We start from the raw sequence: 17,231 nt of genomic DNA, 5'->3' as shown, positions 1-17,231 counted from the left end.
TGGCCACAAGCACCTTCACCTGTCAAGCCATCTCACTGGCCCCAAGTACTGCTTTTGTTGTCGTTTGTTTTTTGTTTTTGTTTTTAACTGCATTGACCTAATAACAAGGAACAAAGCCCATAGTGAGATTCCCATGGCCTTGAGCAGGATGTCCATGTCACTTAGCTGGGAGTGGTAGCAATGTCCCTGGATAACCCCTACTTACTCCTTCAGGTCCCGTAGAGCCCCTGACTTCCATACAAGTGAATCCTGGCCAGGGGCAGAGTCAATCTTCTGCCCCTGCTGCTCTGCTGAGGGCCAGGATCTGCCTCTTCTTTTCTCTTGCTATCTCCTTTCTTCCTTAGGCTTGTCCCTCCACATGGCCACTAGACACCTAGAATCACAAATTTATGCCTGTAATACAATACTCTACCCTGGCATTGGATCCAAGCCAGAGATGCTTTGTGACCTCCACCTTCTAGAAAATTCTACCACACAACCTTCACCCAGTCACTGTCCCATCCCACCACTCCAATCACTTATCTGGCTACTCTTGGTGCCAGAGCCTCTGATCCCCAACCCAACCTCAAGGGCTCCTTTTTACCTCTCTGGGAGACCTCCTTACCCTCTGTAGACCTGGGGTTCTCAACACCCAAGTCCAGCTTGGAGAACAAGTCGGTTGGGGATGGAGGATCAAAATATCACTTCCTCTGAGGCCCCCCGGGTAGAGTCGGTGATGTCACTTCCCCAGTGATGTCACTTCCCCTATGATCTCCCAGAGCCTTGTAGGATCCGGATGGTTGGCTAACTCCCAGTCTGTGCTGGAAAGGACTGGAAGGGTATTTAGGTGAATGGAATGACGTATGTAAAGGTCTTTGTTGAGCACCAGGAAGGAGAGCAAGATGGAGACACCATGGCTGGAGCTGGGACTCTATTTGGATCTCTCAAGGGAGAAGGTAGCCTCTATTCGGAGGGCCACAGGGAACGTGGCTAGGTAGGTCCAGAGCCTTAAGAAGGATATTGGGGAGAGGCAGAAAGTGGCTTCTGGCCCAGATCTCCTGTGCTCAGCCTCAACGCCTTCCACTTTCCCACAAGGCCCCTGGCCAAGCCGTTCAGGCCACTGTGCACTTTCGAACAAGATTGGATATTTGTAAGACTTATTAGCTGCTGGAAAGTCAGGGGCTGTGGGCCAGTTGGTTGTGGTGGTTCTGTGGCAGCAGCCTGCCCAGAGTACATTCTCATGGCCTCTGCCAACAGAAGAGGGTAGGAAGGGACCCCCCCCCAATCAGGGATCACCCCTGTTTCCCACATAGGGTTTTCTCCCACTCCCCAAAAAACACCCCCCTCAAAAAAAATTACTGTGTGGGAAAGGGGCTGTTCTAGTTTGTACCCTCACAAACATGGGTTCAAATCCAGGTCTGCTGCTTCCAAGATACGTGTTCAGGACAATGGTAGCAACGTCCAAGGACTGCTTGCTGGCCAGGCACAAAGCAGGCCCCACAGCCCCACCACCTCCCTGTGTCAGGGGAGGTGACGTCCACCTGCGTTCTAGAATATCCTAACACGTTTCCCATTCCCGTCTCGACCCTCCCCAGCTGCACTCGCTCAGTGGAAAGGAATGCACAGCCCCAGAGCCCCAGAGCCCCAGAGCCCCGGAGAAGAAGATCAGCTACGCCAGGCCTTGAACATCTCTGGAGCAGCAATACTTGGGGCCCAGGGCCCCTTGCTCTGTGAGCCTAGCCAGTAATGAAGACCATGTGAGGGCTGTGGGCTCCCCCCTCCTTCCTGGCTTAGCAGAGAGGCTCTCAGGAAGTGTGGAGGGAAGGGGGGGTCCTGCCTGGCTGTCCAGATGGAAGAATTGTGCTGAGGAGATGAGGAGCTAGCAGGGGTCACGGAGGCCCACTCCTCCCTCAAGCTGTCTACGTGTGCAGGACTCTGAATGGTACCTGTCCCATCAACCCGTTCCCTCAAACTAGGTGTCTGATCCTATTTCAGAAAGATCACAAGCACCAGGGTTCAACAGTGCAATCATTTCTTCAGGGGGGCTCAGCAGTGCAATCATTTCTTCAGGGGACTCAACAGTGCAATCATTTCTTTGGGTGGGTGGGTGGGGGGACCGAACTATTGTTGGCCTAGGGTTCAGTTAAGAGGAGCACCGTGCTCTGACTGGAGGTTGGCAGCTCGGACACAGCTCTCAAAGAGGACACTAATGCTCTCACAAAGCCCTGAGACTTGGAAGAAGAAAGACTAGGGAAGTTATGGTTACTAGCTCTAGATACGCTGGGGTCCAAACTCTGTTTTCCTAGTAGGAGCATGCCTCTTCAGAGGGCTGGGCTCCCAAGTGGTTAGTGAGCTCCCTAGTGCCAGAGGGAGTATCTAAGTTTAATCCTTGAGTTCTGTGGGTGCACTGAAGGGCTAAGTGACTTCCTGAGTTCCGTGAGGTCTGGGGTTCACCTCTCAGCAGCCTGAACCAGAAATGCTTTGCAATGCTTCACCCTAGCAGTCTTCGCTCACTTGGACTCTGAACACACCAGAGACTGGAGGGAGAGAGTTCCCACGGCCAGAGGAGACCTGGGCCCTTCCTGCATCCTGATTTAGCTAGTGGAGGAAGACCCACCGGCCCCACACTCCCAAAGGGAACATCGAGACCACGTATACGGCCCGTGCACTGCATTCCTGCTTAGAAAAGCCAGATCTTCCGCTCACAAGGGTCTGCCCAGGCACTCAGGGTCTGAGAGGTGCATATAAATAAGTCATCTGGCCCGTCTTCTATTGTACTGGGAGGGGGGTTGCCTGGGAGACCCTCCACCCGTCTCATACATGGCAAGAAGACCCCATCTACTGAGAACCATGACCCTGTCTTAGCCAGGTCCACATGAACAGACAAGCCCCAGTCCCTAGCCCCCAGCCCAATGTCCCCTGCTGTCCTGGCCCCCACCCCGGCCCAGCTGCTGGGGTTAATCCAGGCCCATGGGAAGCACAGGGCGGGGGCGGCCTTGCTAGCCAGAGAAGCCTCCATACACTAGGATGCCTCCATGCACAGATGCGCCTCTGGGCTCCAGCTCGGGCGGATTTGATAAACTTGCTAAATTGCAATTCTCTGTGGCTTAGGGGAACTGGGCTTTAGCCAGACCATGCATTATCCTTTGCAGCTGCAGAGAGCCAAATGGCCAAGTTGGGGCTTCCCCACCCTCTAGCCTGGGGCCCAGCGCTTTTGGGGGTGCTAAGCCTAGAGCCACTGTCCCAGCCAAGCAGGCTCATGATATTCACACTGGATCTAGGAAATCTGGTTCATGGCACAGTCCAGGAAAGAACCAGCAATGATCTCCCAGAATCTTCTACAGCAAAGTGGCAGCAGGAGCTCTGCAAACACATTTCTTGGGCAAGCAATGTTGGGGTCCTAGGTTGAACTCAGCTCTTCTGGGTAGGAATGCTATAGATCTCCCAAAAGCTGGCCACCTTGGCTCATGGCCCTGTTCTAAGGACAGAGAAAGGTACTTCTAATGGTAGCTCAGGGGACCTGGGAGTCCAGCTTGGTAGCCTCCCCAGTGTTAGCATGGGGCTGGTGAGAAGATACAGGAAAATGCTATACACAGTGGGCCTAAAGGAAGACTGGCGTCTCTAGACCCCAGGGTGAGCTGGGGGTGTCTTTGACGCCAGAGCCTAAAGCGCTGTTCTGTTCTCTAGACAATCAATTTCCGCACACGTACACAGAGAGCCACGGCTCTGCTTCCGGCTGCCTCGTCTCCAGGAATAGCTGCTTTTTAATTACATGGAAAGGTCACCAGGAAAAACGAAGTGAGAAGTCTGAGTCTTCTTATTCTTCCTCCCAGGGCTAAGAATGTTAAAACTAAATAGCTGAGGGGCAAAGCTGAGGGGTGGGCAGGAAGCCAAATAAGGGCTCAGGGGCAAGTGCCTCAGTTTCCCCAGCTGCAGAGTAGAGTAACAGGTTTGCAGAGTGACAAAGCCTTCATGCAACCCAGGCACCCAGCACCTCAATACTCCTGCTACTCAGCACAGCAGCACTTCTGCAACCCAGGCACCTAGCACCTCAGTACTCCTGCTACTCAGCAACCCAGGCACCCAGCACCTCAGTACTCCTGCTACTCAGCACAGCAGCACTTCTGCAACCCAGGCACCCAGCACCTCAGTACTCCTGCTACTCAGCACAGCACTTCTGCAACCCAGGCACCCAGCACCTCAGTACTCCTGCTACTCAGCACAGCACTTCTGCAACCCAGGCACCCAGCACCTCAGTACTCCTGCTACTCAGCACAGCAGCACTTCTGCAACCCAGGCACCCAGCACCTCAGTACTCCTGCTACTCAGCACAGCACTTCTGCAACCCAGGCACCCAGCACCTCAGTACTCCTGCTACTCAGCACAGCAGCACTTCTGCAACCCAGGCACCCAGCACCTCAATACTCCTGCTACTCAACACAGCAGCACTTCTGCAACCCAGGCACCCAGCACTTCAGTACTCCTGCTACTCAGCATAGCACTTCTGCATCCCAGGCACCCAGTACCTGTGTTATCCAGACATGTGTACACTAAACAAAATGGCTCTGCTCCCAGGGGACTTAGGGTCTGTGGATATTGACAGAGAAAGAGAAGTCACTTGATTCTGGTATCCCACCACATGAGCTCTATCTAAAGTGGGGAGTTAAGCCAGTCAGAGGAATCACAGAAGGCTTCCTGGAAGAAACAGCCCTGAGCTTAGAGCTCAGGCAGGCAGCTGGTGGTACTGTCTCATCTTCTGACTCCCACCAATGTACCCAGAATGCCTTGCCAGAGCAGTCTTTGCTGCCTTTTTAAGCTGTGGACAAACAGTGTGTCCTCCTACCTACTCTGCCTGTGCCCCCAAACCTCCAAGACCCTCAGCCAGCACCCCGGGATGATGTGAGCTGGAACAAGGAGGCCAGCCCCCACCCACACCCATTGGGCTGCTGCACAGCACAGGGTTTGGGGGTACGTCAATCACCATTTTAAATGAGGGAAGATATCCCCCCTCCCACTACCCCACAAAGGGAATTCGAAAATTGGATTTACTGGTCAAATTAATGAAATGCATGCATTCTCAGGCACCCCACCCCTGGGATGCTTCCTTTACTGACAAACAAATCTTTAAAATACAGTCAGCCACCTCCACAATATAGAAGCAGACCCGCATATGTGTTCTCCCCACCCCCGGGAGGGACTGCCAAGTGCCCCTAGAGTCCTGGAGGGAGGGGGACACTGAGGGGGTTTTAATTTTCTTCTTTCCGCTGACTCCGGCTGTACTCTCCTGTCAACAGCACCGTTTTATGATCAGGAACAAAGATAGCGTTTTTTTAATAAAAGAACAGTGCATCAATATTACTAATTACAGTTTTGATTTTTCAAAAGCTCCCCACCCCATCCCCTCTTGTCCCTACAGGGTAAGTGGTTGGCTCCCTGGGTGAGTGCCTCCTCCCACAAAGATTTCTGCCCAGAGCCCCTGGCTTCATTCACTTCCTGCAAGTGTCAGGTAGCTCTCTCTCCATTGCTGTGGTGGCTAGGGCTGCCTCCCACTCCTGGACCTCGTACCCACCCACCTAGCCCACTCCTTCAACCCCCTCCCAGCCTGCCTGCTCCCCACTTAGCCTGGTGTGAGACAGGGAGAGGCCTGGTGGCTGCAGAGCTGGGAGCGATGGATGGTTTGCTCAAAGTGCAGCCTTATTAATCCTGTCTGGCCTGGAAACCTCTGCATCCAGGGCCCAGGACAGCAGCCTCACATCTCCAAACTTCTGGGGGGGGTACCTCAGGTCTGGGGACACCTCAGCTCTGGACCTCACTTTCCCCATCTGGTGCCATGGTGGTTTTTCACTGGACCCCACCTGAGGACTTTCTAGCATCCTTCTATAGCAGATGTGACCAAGATCAACCTCTGTCTGTTCATCTGTGAACTGAGGGCTGCTGGTGCCTTCCAAAAGGCTGTTCTCCTGCCCTAGAACAGCCCCAGTGGTGAGGGCTGGGAGGACAGACAGACAGAGTCTGAGCCAGGCTACATGACAGACAGGCTGAAGCCAGGGAGGGAGGAAGGGAGTCTGAGGGGAGCGGTGAGAGGCGGCTAGGAGTAGCTCACAAGAACCCGTCCTCAAATTCTGTAGTGGTTCTGCCTCAGAGCCCACGTGGTGCCTGAGTAGTCCCGACCAACTAGAACAGGGGTTCTGGGTCTTCATGGGCTGCCCCAGCCTCACTGTGGAGTAAATAACCTCCAGTCAAAGGCATGGTCTTGGTGGGCATCAAGATGGCTGCTGGCTTAGTCAGACAGTGATGGAGACAGGAAGACTTGAAGCATCTGCAGGTGGCTCCATTGGGAAGTAGCATTCGCCCTGCCTGCCACACATTGGCCTGGGAACAGATATTACCTTAACTGTTCAGGAGTGTTGCTGTGGATAGCACTGACAGTGTTGTTACCACTCACCACCCCAGGGCCATTGCACATGCTGTTACCCCACTACCAGAATGTTCCTCCCATTGCTGTCTGGGTCAGGTACCCTCCTGTCTGTCTTTCACACTCTGCTTGGATTTCATATAGGCCTCTGATGATATCCTCAGAGCACTCTTCTCCCCTTCCCTCCCCCTACTCCCTCTATGTTCACCACAGAGGGTGAATTTACTTGGATTTTCCCCATAGTGGCCTAATTCACTTTTGTGCTTATCCTGTTTCTCCTACAAAGATACTTAGGAGTCCAATCCCCCCTCCCCATGTCTATTGAGGTGTGCCTGAAACGTGTGACCACACAGTAGGGCTTCCAGTGTGGGCAGACAAGGTGCACATAGTAGGTACTGGACAAAAGGACTAAAAAAAAAATGGTGGCATTACTGGTCTTTCTTGACTAGCCGTCGTCTCAAGGGTGACTATAGTGCAGAGACAGTCAGGAACTTGGAAGGTCACATAGCACCCTCTGGCAAAGAAGGATAGAGAACCCTTCAATCTGTGTAGCAGCTCTTATCCCTTGCTCTTTCCCCAGCAGTAGCTCAGGCCCTCAGAGAGCTGGTCTCAGGGTTCTCCCATAATAAAGGTAAAAGTTATGGCTTTCCCATTCCTCCGGAAGAATTAATTCTGCTGCCAGACGTTTGTCCCCAAAGCTCTAGGATCTGGCGATCAAATCATGGTCCTGTCTGCACCAACGTCGCACTTCAATGTTTCAAAGGCGGATTCCGGGGGTAAAATATTGCTGTCCCCAAGGCCCTCACGCACAAGCAGCGCCCAGAGTAATCTCTCCCGACACAATACAAATAGGATACAGTGTTGCCCGTCCTGGCTTTAAATGAGAAAGTTAGAAAAACAAAGCAGAGGTGGACAGCTACTCTGAGCGCAGGAGCCTAGAGTAATTGCCTTCCAGCAGAGAGCCAGGCTGCTTCAAGGGGCTGTACGGAGGGGGGGCCATCCCCACTTGGACTTTGAATATTAAGTGAAGTTTTATTTACGGTTCTTCTTGAGAGCTCACGATTCTCAGGCGAGGTGGGGATTGTAAGGAACCCTCTCGCATGAAAGTCAGGCTATAAAAAATAATTAAGGGGAAATTTCCCCACAGTCCCAGCAGCGCAGAGGGTCTCTCTGCAAACATATGACAGACATGGAGGTATTGGGGACGGTGACTTTCATGGAAATGGACCCTGGGGAGGTAGTGCCACCAGCATCCTGAGGAAGATGGCTTCTTTTTACAGAAGGTGATGTGTGGTGCTTGCCTGGGAGTAGCTGCCTTTTCCCCTCTGCGGGTAGGTGAGAAGGCTCAGAGGAACCCAAGGCCTCCAAAGATCAGGCTACCATGGTCCTGTGGGTCCACTGTGGAGCCAATCCGTTTAAAGAAATCTGGCTGAAGACAAAAGCCTGATTTCTTAAGGGGGCAAGCTGGTCTCTCAGAGGCAGATGTGCACCTCAGAAGAGAGCTCAAGGTCACCCTTAGCTATGTAGTAAGTTTAAGGCCAGCCAGAGGCATGGGACCTTATATAAAAAAGAAAGAAAGGAAGGGAGGGAGAGAGGAAGAGGGAGAGAGAGAGGGAGAGGGAGAGGGGGAGAGGGAGGGAAAGAGGGAAGGAGGGAGGGGGGAGGGAGGGTGACGTAGTCTGGCACCAGGGATGAGGTACTGGTCAAAGGCCCTGGACTCACCACCACATAAGCTTTGTACAGCAACCCAGTCCAAGGCTGGTTGTGACCAGTTGTCACCAGGAATGGGTGCAAGATGAAACCACAAGAAGGTCACAGGATGCAAACATCTGTTATCCCTTAGGAGGGATACCACTGTCTCCTAAAGCCTCTGCATCCGCCTGGGCCTCCTCATACAAGTTCCAAGGCAGGCCTGGTGGCCTCCACCTGGCCCTCCAGGCCCTGACATGAGCTATAGTGGGGTTTCTGAGGCACACTGAAATCCCAGGAGCAGGGCAGAGGGGTCACCTGTGAGGAGAGAGGAGGGAGTCATAAGCAGGTCACCGGCTCCTCTGCCCCTCCCCCATCAGCTCCATCCCCTCCTGAGCCCAGCACCAGTCAGCTCCTTCATGGCAAGTCCTTGCCCTCCTTGGGCCACCACAGCCTTACCTAGGGAGGAGGGGGAGGTGTTATCATCTATCTAGGCCCTGCAGAGATAACCCAGGTGCTCAGTCTGCACCCGAATTGATGCCTTCATCAAAAAGTAGGGAGGAAGAGTTGAGTCTCACGGGGCCACTGGACACTCTGCAGCTAGGATAGCTCCCCTCAGGATGACAGCTCCTCTGAGAGGATAGGACCTGAGGTTTCTTGCACCCCAGAGTGAGTAAGCACCAGGGGTCAGGGTGCTGTGACCCTAGAGACTCTGTGGACACTAAGTTAACCATGAGGAGCTAGACACACTTTGCCAGGAGGCCTGTCCTATACCTGATTAGATAGCTCTGTCCTCTGGTGGCTTTGGACACAAGGTCATGCCTGTAGGTATATGGAGGCAGGAAGGGTGTGTGTGTGTGTGTGTGTGTGTGTGTGTGTGTGTGTGTGTGTGTGTGTGTGTGTTCCGTGAATACACATGTATATGCTAGAGGGTAGGTAGCTGGCATCCACAGATTTTCCAGAGAACCTAGGTTCTCTCCTGCCCCCATTCCAAGGACTTGGGGTCCCCTCTGCTGCTCCTGAAACCTAGTTCAGCTCTTCCCCCATGCTCATCATCTCATTCATGCTCAGTCCCCAAACCCCCAAGCTCTTAGTCTGTCCCAGGCTCCCACCCCAGGCCAGCTGCTGAGCTCACCCCTCCCCAGCCAGGCTTGGGACAGGTGAGCCACTTCCCAGAAGTGGGTCTGGCAGGCCCGGTGGTCGGGCAGGCCAGAAGGGTCATGGGAAGATCCGGCTGCAGCTGCTCAGGGGTCCTCTGTGCCAAGGAAGCCTCTCTGTGGGACCACAGCTGCCTGGCACTGCCATAACAGGGCTACATCTGCAAGATGACAGCCGGTGGCAGGGTTCGAGAACAAGAGAGGCCTAATCCCCATGTCCGACAGTGCAAGAACATTTGATCTGTTGGCCAGGAACACAGGGTCGCTTCCTGCTCTGGGCAGCCCAAGGATACGGCATCTGTGCCGTGGCTAATGGGTGACCCCAGGAGATGAGCAACATCTGGACCTGGGACCTTCCCAACCCCTCTTCCCCACTCCTCTCTCCTCAACCCCTCTCCCCTGGAATGGGAGTGTGGGAGAAGTCATTTCAGGCAGGGTACCCTCCCCAGTCACCTCTTAACAACATAGATGTCAGTGTCCAGTCTAGAAGCTGCTGCCCAGGGAGGTTATCAGCTATCACAGGTCCCCTCCAGCCTCAGTCTCCCTCCTACAGTGGAAGTCTCATGGCTTTAAACCTTCTAACAACATTCTCTCACAGGCTTCAAATCTCCAACATGAACCCAAGTGGTTCAGGGAGGCCTGGGACCATTTGGTTGACAGGGACAGCTTGAGGCCTGGGTAAGGACAAGGGTCCATGCTCCTGTCCAGGCCATGGGTGAGACATTAAAGCTCAAGGAACCTCATCCTACTCATCTGAAACACAAGGACCAGCATCTTCTACCCGCCCAGCAGTGATACAACTGTCCCCTTGCAGGCTCTATGTCCTCAGCTCTGTGTTGGCAGCTATTTTCTGGGGATAGGCACTCCACCCCCCAACCCCCACAACCTCCTCGGAAGGTACATGCTATTCAGATGTTGCATGCAGCTGTGGACAGATGAGCTGGGAGAGGTAGAACCAAGGGGCAGAGGCTGAGGGCAGATGACGGCTGCAGAACTTGAGCCAAGGTGGGATCTGTCGGCATAATCCAAGTTAGAATGATGAGGGGCCCGCTTTGACCTTAAGCTCTGCTTTCTCCTCCATCAATAACGTAAGGAGGGCACCAGCCTGTCTGACCTCGGAATCCACCACTATAACATCTTCATGGTTGACTGCCGCCCTTCACCCTAAAGTCAGGCTGGGTAAGATAACAGGACCATTAAAGGAAGACATGTGTAGGGTCTCTGCAGCAGGAGGTGGGCTGTGTCCAAGGATCAGGACCGTGGGGAGGTGCTGGGTAGAGTACATTCTACCCCACTGTGCTGTGCAGTGGAGACCCCTGACCACGATGACCTGCCTTTAACCCCAGGGAGGCCAGGGAAAAGGCCATCTTGGGCCTTTGCCTCCCCCTATCACTAAAGCCCACATGTGAATCATTTCCAAGATGGATGGTTCACACTGGTGACCCTGTCCTCCTAACATCAGAGTCCCAGAAGCGACTTATCCCAAACACTGAGGTCAGGCTCTGCTCCCCCTGAACCGGCCCTCAGGAACTGGACTTTTTCAGTTTTCCAAATGAGCTTTCTCTAGACATTGACAAGCCCAGGACACGGATGTCCACACACTCCAGGGATACCTGAAGAGGACTGACAGGCAGGGCCTTTCATTAGGCTGGCCAGGCGTGGACAAGCCCGGGTTGCCCCAGAACCTTCTTCCAGATGAGTCACCCATCAGCCTCCCATCCCGCTTTCAAGAGCTGGCTCAGGAGCGCCCTCTAGGGGGCTGTGACAGCTGACTTTTCTCTTGTCCCCATTCTACTGCCCCAAACACTGAGGTGCCTGAGCACCGTCACCACCTCTGCTCCACACCACACCAGGCGTGTCTGTCACCTCGTTTACTTCTTGTAGACAGAACCACCTTTGAACAGATCACTTGCCTGGTGGGAAAACTGAGCCTTAACAGAGCTTTGGCCTAGCAGGATTACCCCTCAGCTCCCCAGATTCCTAAGCTGTTCTGGCCCCCCCTTCCCTACTCTACTCCCACATACAGTTGTTCGAGGGTGACTGTGTGGCAGGCATTGTACTGCACATCAGAATGTTAAGACTGGGGTGGGGGCTCGGGGGAGCTGGGTGCCAGGAGAGACAGGTGCTATAGCAGATGCTTGAAGGACAGGGACAGGAGTTGGGTAAGTAACCCCTTTGGACCAACTCAGAATCCAGGACCACTGGGGGGTGGGGTGGGGGGGGACAGGCGTTGCTGACACTAAAGACGGAGAGACGCCACTGAAAGCCATTGTTTCCTGAGCCGTCCACTCTTCCAGCCCCCACGCAGGCAGCAGGCACTGCTCAAACCCCAGAGGACGACGTAAGAATCACGGTACGCCCCTCACTCCTCTGGAGTCCCACTGGAACCCCGTAGTCTTGCGATCGCAGCAGTGCACATCTGTTTATGTGCTATTGAAAGCCGCGTTGACAATATATTTGTTTAATTTCCAGGAAGAGAGGGGCGAATTGTCAGGGTCAGGGATACGTCTTGCATAAAACATTTTGATTAAACTCTGTTGGCCAGAGAATTACTTCCCCGTCATACTTAGGAACATCTAGCTATTCCCTAATTGAAAGCTTTGCCTAGCCATATAATGTTGCTGATGTGGAATCCTCCCCAGAAGAGAACCCAAGGTGTCTTGGGAGAGGCGTTAGCTCGTACAGGACGTGAGCACTGCTGTGTACTCAGCTGGAGGCCAGCCCAGCTTCCCATAGGGAACAGAAGTTATTAACAAACATAGGAGGGTCAGCAATGTGTCACTGTACCATCAACCATCAGAAAGATATGGAGGCCCCACATGCATCCTGCTCACAGGGCACTGTCCTGCTCTTGTGCAGAGGACCGAGCCAACTTTGGCCTTGCAAGAAGAGGCCGGCTGAGGGGCCCTGCAGCTAGCAAGCAAGCAGGAGGCCTCCTTCGGCCTTGACCCGTGCAGTAGGCAGTGTCGGTCTCCTGAGAGGGTTGGATCAGAACAGACTCTGCTCCTGGAGTAGAAGGGGAAATTAGAGGGGGGCAGAGGGACACTGAGGTGTGAACAAGAAGAATGAGAGATGCCACTTCCTGTCCCTACTGTGTGCCTCTTTCTGACAGCCGGTGGTTTCACTAAGTAGGGGTTTGTACTCACTGTCTCTGGGTTGGAAAACTGAAACACACAGAAGCAAAAAACGGTTCATCTGGACTCAGAGAGGCACAGGATTAGTGACACAGGCCAGCCCAATGACAATACTAAAACCCCAGGAAGGCCCAGGCTGAAAGAACTTGCCACCCTTGGTACCCACCCACAAGACCATAGAGTCTCGTTCAATGCCAGGTACAGTTCCCTTTCAGTCCACTATGTCAGGGGACAGGCCTGTTCCTTTCCTCCTGTCATGTGTGGAGGAAGGTAGAGCTAGCTGGTACTGCCCATCTCCTCAGAGAACCCAGATAGAGCCTCAGAGCCCTTCTAAGTCCTGGCCTCCAGCACCCAAGGCTGTGATCAGGTAAACCATGGTGTCACCAGATCCTAGTTCTTTACGTTTGCAGATTCTAGGATGTCACTGTCTGATTCCGTGGTCCCGAGTTGCGTGTGACTGTTGAACACACAATGTACCTAATCTGTCGAGATTTAAATAAACACAGCGTGCCGCGTTTCAAAAGCAGAGCCTGTCACGAAAGAACCTGAATTCTTGTACATACATTTTTATGCTGATTTTATGTCAGAATTCTACGTTTGGGGTAGATCAGGTTGAATAAAACATAAAACCAACGTCACTGGTTCTTTTCCTCTTATGAAACACCAATCTTGTTTTTCTCTTCGCCCACTGGGTTCCAAGGCTGAGGTTGCCATTCACAGCGCCTCTAGTGGCTGGAACAGGTAAGTTCACACCGCTGAGGACTCGTGGCCAGAGTAAGGTACCTTAATGGACTCTGCACCTCACTTTGTTCTGCTATGAAATGAAGGTGCAGTTCCTTCTCCTAGGGTTGGAGCTGAGGAACACGTCAGTCGATGCCTCACATGGTGGCGCTAAGGGTGTTCTGGCTACCTGAGTATCTTGTAGCCTAGGAGGTGGGCCCAGACCGTTTGTTTCTGTGGAAATCTCAACTTCAAATTCACCTTAGAATCGTCTCTGTGGAAATCTCAAACTCAAGAAGATTCGCCTTAGAATCGTCTTCTTTCCTCAGAGAGACACGAGTGGTTTGCTGCACAGGTTGTTCTGGGTTCTGTCTGGAAGTCAAGAGCTTCCTGTTGCGTGCTGGAAAGGCTCCCGCGCTGGCCCAAAACCATGCTTGAAAATTTTCCTCATGGTCCTCATTTGGGTTCCTGTCTGCCGTCTCCCTGTGCTCCTGAGCCTTGAGCCCCACTGTCACCCCAGATTTCCTCAAAGCCCCCCCCCCCTTTAATTTTCTTTCTCTTGCTAGTCAGTCTCGTCAGGGTGGCTGATTAGCCTGTCTGTGGGGCCAGCAAGTTCCGAGGCTCCGTCATAACACGTCCCTGTGTCTTTTTGTGTATCAAGCAAGGCTAGCTTTGAGGTCATTGCAAAATTTGTGAAGTTATAAACAAGAGGGGGCGGGGCTCTTTGTAATCTCACCACCAAGAGGTGGCCTCTGGTTAGCAATTCCCTTCCAGAAAAATCCAGTCCCAGAGAATTAAAAGGCAAATCACAGAAGGCACTTGAAATGTTTTAAAAAGTAAAATGAACAGATGAGATCATTTTAACAACATATTTCATTCATTGAAGGCAAACTATTCCCATCTCGACACGGAATCAGTTTGAATGCAAAATGTGAACGAGATGGCTTTATATCTGTCGCGGGTTGCATCTCTGAACTCCGGTGTGTGACTGACACAGAGCATTTCGTTTCGAACCAACCACGACGTTTCAAGCGCATCATAGCCCTGTGTGACTCACCGCCATTATTTTGGGCAGTGTTTTGCCTCACGGGCTTTAAACATTTTGACTACATTTATTTGCTTAATTTGTGTGTGAGGTTGGGGTACCGCCATGGCCCACATGTGGAAGTTAGAGGCCACCTTTCAGGAGTCAGTTCTCTCCCTCTACCATGTAGGTCCTGGGTCTAGAACTCAAGTCATGAAGTTTGGAAGCAAGGAACTACCCACTGAACCATCTTACCAGGCGACGCCAGCTTTTTAAAGACACAGGGGAAGTTTTCACAACTGGACGCTGGCATGGCCTACACCTTGAGCCTAACCACCAGAGGTTTTGCTTTCTTCTGACAGGCACTGGCACAAGCATAGAACCCGCACATTTCTCCCACAGAACCCCACATATTGATCCTTAAATAATCGAATTCCACTAGAAAGAAACAGGAAACGTCTCCATCATGGCCAGGGCTTACAGTGGAGACCCCGCTTCCCATAAGCCCCCAAGTGAGACACGGGGAGTCCTCGGAGCCCCTCCACGGGCCCTCGATAGACTCCGACAGCTCCACTCGCAGCGCTCGCTCCTGTTTCCACCGATTTGTACTCTAAGCAGAAGCTGGGAGAACCCCAGCACTCCACACTTGACATCCCGCCAACTTGGGCTCTGCACAACGGGCTCCCCGAACCGCGTGTCTCCCGAGATGAAAGATTGCAAAGGAAGACAAAAATAGTTCCTCCGAAAGGGACTGCCTCAGCTGTCCCGGTTTGCGGAGTCCCCGTTTCACCGCAGATGTGAATAATTCATCATGGAAAGTACTGCTGTGAAGTAAGGCGCGTCATTACTGCATTTTCTTTGATGAGGCCCTTAAAAAAAATCATAAACACCCAGCGCTTTAGGAGGGAACCCAAGGAGCATCATCGAAAGTTGTTTTCTGTGGGGGGAGATTGAAAGCAGCACCCACGGTGCTATCCGCTTATAACACAAGCCGATAAATAAAGCAGCTTTGGGGTTTCCTCCTGGGCTCACACTGGAGGGTTTGCCTGTGTTCCCAGGAGGTGGTCCTGGGAAAAGAAGCATTTGGAACACAGATCCTGTCACTGACTTTTCCCGGGCCTCTCATCTTTACTTCCTCCTTAAAAGAGACAGAATGACTCCGGAAGGCACAGATACTCCGGGGAATCTGCAGAATACTATCTGTGAATAGCGGAGGCCAGAGCCACTATGTAGGAGTCAAGACTGCCCCACACTGGGGCCAGGCCCCCCACACTCACTTAAGCTGATCCGTGCACTCCTTGAGAATCTGCAGACACCCTCTTTTATCAGGAAGGCTCTCTGAGGCATGAGGCAGGGTGGGTCACTCCCAACACTGCCTGCTCCCCAGAGGCCCCACATGATGAGAATGCTTGCTGCCTCAGCTAGGGCGGTCTTTGAGCATTTCCTGGGAGAGCTGAACATCAGAGCTGGCCTGCAAAACCAACAAAAACCACAAAAACAAATAACAAAAGGAGGCTCCGAAACCAACTGTTTTCTATAAAGCTAGATCACCTTTCTGTGGGAAGATCATTAGGGCTTCCTAATACAAAACACAAAACAATATAGCATCTCATGAAACCCAGGCTGGTCTCCAGTTCTCTGTGTTGTCAAGGATGACTTTGAATTTCAGTTCCTCCTACCCAAGGTGCCACCACCCCCAGTTTATGCAAAGATGAAGGCTGAACCCAGGGTTTTATCCACCCATACGAGGCCAGTCCTCTACCAACTGAACTGCATACCCAACCTCATTCCAGAAAATTCTTGTGTAGAAGTCCAACCTGTAGAATGGGTTTTCTGGAATCGACCAAGTTAAAGCTGGAAGGCTACAGAGAACCCTTCCCTGACCCAGAGTGGCCCACATTCACATCCTGCGCCCATGGTAACCATTTCTCTGGGCGGAAACAGGTTGGTAGAGTGAGTCTCTGGTAAGACTAGCAGGGCTGAAGATGCTGTACTGGTTATGTGAGTTACTGTGTCGAAATTCTCAGCGCTACTTCTCCGCCAGTGGTATACAGGGCTCTGTCAGTCCCAGTCCAGGGTTCCATTTCTGTCCCCACTAGCTAATCATCTTGTCCCTTTTGATATTCCTACAAGATGGGTCTGCCCTCTCTAACCCTACTGACAACTGATGGCTTCCAGACTTTGGATCTCACTGTAGGAGGAAAAACAGCTCAGTTTGGCTTCTTGCATGGAAAATTCAGTCTGTCATTTGCTTGGGGTTGGTGCAGGCCCACTGGGTACCTCTTGGCCTTGGGGGCTCCTTCTTGGTACCATAGAGCTTGGTGCAGGAACAAGGCTTGGCAGGGCTATCAGTGAGGAAGCCAGCATGGCAGCTGCCCCCAAGCTGAAACCTAGACCTTGCCCGGTGACGGATGTAGGGCCTGTTCAGGCCCTGTGGGAAGAGACCGAGAATAATTCTCCTTGCCTTGAGGAATCCATAATCCTGGCACGAGCTCATCGTATCCCCTTCCTGGGAAAACAGAGGGCTTAGCTTCTCATCTCACAGGGAGCTGAGGCATGGGCTGTGGCCAAGGTCCCTGGATTCCTTTCCTGGCCGCGAGCGTTCTCTCCTGCATTCCTATCATCTTTCAAGTCTCTTGGGACTGATCAGCATGGATCAGTGGCCCCTGCTAAAAATCTGACAGGATGTACTGTCGTTTGGCTGGAGGGGACCACGGAGACCAAATCCCAGCATCACCAACTGGAAACCTGGGCTTTTCCAGGGGCACATTCTCAGGCTGCTCTTTTATCTCGTCCATCTCCCAGGGAGCCACTGGGGTGGGGCAGAGAAAGACCCACATCACACATGGCCTGGCTCAAAGTTAGCAAGTGTCTACTGTGCCCTTGGAGACCTCAGGCCTCTTGGGAGGCCTCTTACCAACGAGTCCCCTCCCTCCTCAGAGCGCCGTGTGCACCGTGTTTATGTGGAGCAAGACCCCCACCAAGGGGTGAGTCCATCCTCCTGCTCCTTGCTGTCTAGAGACAACAATCTGCTTCTGTAGAACCCTAGAGGGAGGGAAACAGGACTGAAGAGAAGTGGGAGGAGGAGCGTGGCAAGCAGGAGGCATTGCTAG

General features: G+C 52.7%; 2 long non-coding RNA genes across 2 annotated transcripts; one reads left to right on the top strand and one right to left on the bottom strand.

The window, feature by feature from the left end:
• Positions 1 to 747: 747 nt before the first annotated feature.
• Positions 748 to 1,999, top strand: LOC102555774 (uncharacterized). The gene is made up of 2 exons (XR_015622578.1): positions 748 to 973; positions 1,575 to 1,999. It is a non-coding gene; the product is annotated as an uncharacterized LOC102555774 (long non-coding RNA).
• A 10,925-nt stretch (positions 2,000 to 12,924) lies between these two features.
• LOC148005469 (uncharacterized) lies at positions 12,925 to 15,838 on the bottom strand. The gene is made up of 2 exons (XR_015622577.1): positions 15,396 to 15,838; positions 12,925 to 14,987 (listed from the first exon to the last, which is right to left on the bottom strand). It is a non-coding gene; the product is annotated as an uncharacterized LOC148005469 (long non-coding RNA).
• Positions 15,839 to 17,231: the final 1,393 nt, after the last annotated feature.

The sequence above is a fragment of the Rattus norvegicus genome, chromosome 6, assembly GCF_021556685.1.
Source record: "Rattus norvegicus strain SHRSP/BbbUtx chromosome 6, alternate assembly SHRSP_T2T, whole genome shotgun sequence".
NCBI classification, from domain to species: Eukaryota; Metazoa; Chordata; class Mammalia; order Rodentia; family Muridae; genus Rattus; species Rattus norvegicus.
This window is presented reverse-complemented; position numbering and strand designations above follow the sequence as displayed.